The sequence below is a fragment of the Marmota flaviventris genome, chromosome 2, assembly GCF_047511675.1.
Source record: "Marmota flaviventris isolate mMarFla1 chromosome 2, mMarFla1.hap1, whole genome shotgun sequence".
Classification (NCBI taxonomy): domain Eukaryota; kingdom Metazoa; phylum Chordata; class Mammalia; order Rodentia; family Sciuridae; genus Marmota; species Marmota flaviventris.
The window spans coordinates 122,654,423-122,659,751 of record NC_092499.1 but is presented as its reverse complement, the minus strand read 5'-3'; positions in this window follow the sequence as shown (position 1 = coordinate 122,659,751).

The following is a 5,329-nucleotide window of genomic DNA, read 5'->3' as shown; positions in this document are numbered from 1 at the left end:
CCCGTCGTTGTCACAGTCTCCTGAATAGTTGTGACTATATGAGCACGACACTGTGCCTGGCTTGAGGGGAGTCTGTTTTTGATTTTAAGATAGAAGTCATAAGTTGAGTGTGGTGGCTCATGCCTGTAGTCCTAGAAACTTGGGAGTCTGAGGCATGAGAATCACAAGTTCAAGGACAGTCTGAAGATCCTCTCTCAAAATAAAATATAAAGAGCTGGGCTCAGTGGTAGAGTGTCACTAGGTTCAATATCAAGTACCCTCCCTCTCACACATGCATATGGATAGATGCCAGGGTTTTAGGACTCAAGAGGCAGGTCACAGACAACAAAGTTACTCTATACTCCTTTGTCTCCTTTCTCTTCCACACAGACAATGCTAAACAATATTTCTTTGTTGACAACACTATGTTTACTTATCTGAGGGTGATATCTCTTCTTCTTGTGTGTGTATGTATGTGTGTGTGTGTGTGTGTGTGTGTGTTACTAGGAATTAAACCCAGGGTATTCTACCATAGAGTTTTTATTATTATTATTTTATTAATAACTATTATTATTATTTTACTCTACTGAAGCCCTTTTTTATTTTTATTTTGAGACAGGAATTCACTAAGTTGGCCAGAATGGCCTCAAACTTGTGATCCTCCTGCCTTGGCCTCCAGAGTTCCTGGGATTACAGGTGTGCACCATACATCTCTTCCTTTTATCCAGAAATCTGGGCAGTTTTTGGCCAATCCCTTTGTGGCAGGAGATGGAGTCAGGGTCATGGACTGGAAACATATGTCTGCAACTCAGCACCAAGTTCTTAGGGCAACTACCTCAAGGAGGACATGACTTGCTGGGCATAGGTCACCTCCAGTCGAACATCTATTATCTCATTGGAGGCAGGGTTAAGGGCCCATTTGTTAGTAGGAAAATAAAAGCATAATTTCCAGACCAAGCAAACTCTCCCAAGGATATTGCAAGCATTATATATTTGTTACAATTGGGTGATTTATCTTTCTGGGAAAGTTACTTACTGGACTTGGAGGAATTTACTTAATTTTAAAAAATAGATGACAGTCATAATTTCATAATTCCATTTTTTTCCACAAAAGAGGAAAGCTCATCAATTATGGTGAAGAGGGGTGTTGGGTCTATAAAGTGGAATTTGACCAAGGTCTCTCATAAACAGCCATACTCAGGGGAAGTGGGATTTCATTCTGGCATTAAAATTAAAAGTCTATCATTAAAAGAAAGTTAGCTTCAGAAACAATGTGTAAGAAAAATGTACTGAGTCAAGAACTCTCACAAAGAGCACAATGCAAAGTGAAAACTCTAAGTTGGGGGGAGGATCCAATTTTCAGAATATATGGAATAATATTGTTTTGTTTTGTCTTCCCTACTATCAAGAAAAGGTTCAGGAAAATATTAAGCTCATTTTATTTATTCATTTGTATGAATGTGGTGGTATGGATCAACCATAAAACATGCCAAAAGCATGGTTGAATGTCCCGGCTGTGCCACCAACATGCTCTGTGAATCTGGCTGTACTACCTCCCTGGGCCTCCAGCTGCCCATCTGTGCAAAGGGAAAGTTGCCAAACTCAGACAGAGGATGGGTAAGCTGCATATGAATCACTGGGGACAGTCCAAACATCCATCAATAGGGAAATGGATATGTCAACCACAACAAACCACACCATGGAATTCTCCATAGCTATTGGACGCAATAGGGAGACACATGTGCACTGATGTGGAAAGATGTCCAAGCTATATAGAAAAAAATGAGTGATCATCTAGTTGAATGGGAAAAATTAAAACTGTATGCTCAGCTCATTCCAGAGTCATAAAACCACAAAACCCTGGAGAACACACACCAAACCATTATTAACAGTCATCTCTAAGGAGAGACCATTTTACTCTCATTTTTTTTCTGTGTTGTTAGAATGTATTTGTAATGAGTATGCATTACTTTCAAAATTTTAAACAAAATTTCCTTTAAAAAAGTAAGAGATTCTGATGGGTTTGGGCTGGAGCCTAGGAATCAATCTCTTTGCACACCTCAGGTGACTGTCGATAGTCACTGAACAATGGTTACAAAGATATCTTTCATCTCTGCCTTCCCTCTATGACCCCACAGTTTGTTTGATTCATGATACGGGGGAAAAGAAAGAAAAGGACCAAACTAGAGAAAAGGAGACAGCAAGAAGAAAACACACACTGGAAGCATAAATCATGATTACTGTGGTGTGAGACTGAGCAGTTATTCCCCAGCACATATCCCATGTGAAACACACAGCAACCCCAGCCACAGGCAGGACAGGCATTGCAGACATCCCCATTTTACAGACAGGAACACTGAGGTTCAGAGGAGCTAAGTCCTTTGAGTAAGTCACCCTAATGACAAACAGCAGAGCTAAGATTACAACATGGGACTCTCTGATCCCAGAGCCAATACTTTCTACCCCATCAGCCATAAGGGACATAAAAATGTTTTCTTTGCTGCAACTATCAAGGATTGTGTTTATGGTTTAATGGGATCAAATAGTTTTTTTGTGTAGGAAAAGGAAAAGGAAGAAAACATAGCAATAACTGGCGTTTAATGGGCTTACTCTGTTTCAGGTCTTGTGCTAAGTCTTATTCATATATTATTGCTTTTAATTCTGAAATAATTCAACTAGGTAGGGTCTGTTTCACTCCCACTTTATAGATGTTAAAACTGAGGCACCAAGAGGTTGAATAATTTACTCCAAGTGAATAAAAGCTGGTATTGGGATTGAACTCAGGTCTCCTACCTAAAGAAAAGAAGCAGAGAAAGGGAAGGGGGAAGATAGTATCAGAGAGGTGGGTGTGCCCCTTTGTTCTCCACGGGGCTCCTGCTTCTTAGGCTGTCATCACCCCACATGGCAAGGGGTTCCTGGGGGCCTTCAGAAGGAAAACTCAACACTGCTGGGCTGCTGGCCAGCCTCCCTCCCACAATATATTTCCTTTGCCTACATTGACAGGTATCCAGTTTCACCGAAGGCTCCAAGCTCCCAGATCTGGTTTTAATCAGGAACTAGAGCTGAGCCCTAGAGCAACTGCCTGGCAGCCTCAGGGAGGCCCAGGCAGCCCAGTCACGTTCTCTTCCCTGGAGCCCCCTGAGAAGGGCTGTTGATCTCTAGAGCCCAGTCTTGGGTAGTGGCCTTGTGAATGCACCATTCAAGGCCCCTCCTGTTGAACAATGTCTCCAGAGGAAGCAAAGTGCAATAGATAGAAGATGCAGGGGACTACCTCTCACTGTGGACGTGCAGGGCTCACATTGTCTGACTTCTGTGGGCAAGGTTAGGGGAAAGGTAGGGCAGCAGGAGAGCCACCCTGTTCTCTTCCCATCCACACAGCCAATCAGAACTGTGCATCTCTTCTGCCCAATGTGGGAGGGCAGCTTGGACACACTCTCTATCCTCATGAAATCTGTCTGAAGCTAGACAGGAAGACAGACAAGGAAGCGTAACTGGACAACTGGACCAGCAATAGAGGCAGACACCATAATTCTGAAGGTACCTGGGAAACTCCTGATTCATCCTAACCAGTTCATGGAGGAGCAGGCCTCTGAACTAGGACTTGAAGAATGCAGAGAGGGTTTCTAGGTATATCGAAGGATTAGGGAAAGTGTGTCAGACTTTGCAAGGCCCTGCATTGGTCCACGTAGCCACTTTTGCATGAATTATAAAGAGGGACCCCATCTAGGCAGGCCCTAAAGACACCCCATCCTGCTTTTGCAAAATGCACAGTGTGACTGTATCAGTGACCCCATTAGTGAGTCTATGACAACTTAATTTTGTCTGCTTTCTACACTTTTCTTTCCCCTTCTTCCTACAGAACTCACGTTCCCTGAAATCAAGTGATTCTATGTGGTCACTGTGGGTCTGACCCACCACCCCTACCAGAGATTAGCACTTGGTTCAGTCATAGCAGATCAGAGTACCATAGCTTCATGACCATGGTGATGGTTCTCAGAAGGGCCTGCGGTCCAGGAAGGGCCAGTCAGAATTCTTTTGGCAACTGCAGCTGAAGCATTCAGAGAAGAAGAACTCTCCTTTGGCTGGGTTTTCTGACTATTAGGATTAGATAAACCTCGAGTTGTCAGGCCATCCTCGTTACTTTGCAGGAGACTGAAAATGAAGCCAACACCAAAAAAGGCACAAATGAAAAACTGAAAGAGATCAAATTCTGATATTGTTTAAACTCTAGGATTTACTCCTGGAATATTTCAGTTCTATGAACCAATCATTCCCCCCTCTTTTGTTTAATCTAGTCTGAGTTTTTTTTTTTTTGCCTACCATCAAAAAAAATGAACTATTATGGAAAGAACTGCTGGGAGTCAAGCCAATAGACACAGAGCCCTCGGTGCTTTGAAAAACCAGGAAAGCTTTGGCTGGACCTCAGGGCTTTCTAAATCAAGAACTGGAGATGAAAACCTGGGTGTGGGGACTGGCTAGACTCCATTCAAAGCGGTTCCCAGGTGGCATCTCCCTCAGTGCTCACCTCAGCCGCAGGAGCTGGGGGTGGGAGCAGGCCACTGGTACACGGATTTGCCACTCAGCCTCTAATCTAAATGGACCCTCAGTTGAGGGGCTGGTGCCTGAGTTGGGCCACAGCAGGGTCCTAGCCCTCTATGGAAGACCAGCCAGGCATGGTTATCCGGTGAGTCGGCAGGAAGAAAGTCTTTGCTGAGCTCCTACGAAATCTGGGGAGAGTTATTTCCTGTACTTCAATTCACTTTTATGCCCCTGGGCCTTTGCATATGTCTATCTTTCAATCTCGGACACTCTCCAAAGAATTTTAGAGACTGAAATTCAATTCGGTCTTCAAAACTCAAGGGTTACTACTTCTGGAAAATCTCTTGTGGAAGTTTTAAGACATGGCTGTATGGTTGGGTTTTTTTTCCTCTTCTCCCATCAAAAGATGAATTCCATGCTCTCAACCCTTGAATCTGGTTAGTCTTATGACTGTAATGACTAATAGAGTGTGTTGGAAGTGATGCTATATGTCCTCTGGCTATGGAAAAAGTCATGTGGTTCTTGCCTAGTTCACTAGGAACACTCATTCTTGAACTTCTGAGTCACCATGTAAGAAGCTCACCTACCCTGAGACCACCATGCTGGAGAAGGCACTTTCACAACAGTCCCACCTGAGCCCAATTCTTCAGGCAGCTCAGCCCAGACAACTAAATCTTTTTATTTATTTTATTTGTAGTACTGGGGCTTGAATCCAAGGATATTCAACCACAGAGCTACACCCTTAGCCTTTTTTACTTTTTATTTTGAGACAAGGTCTTGCTAAGTTTACTGGGCTGACCTAGAATTTAAG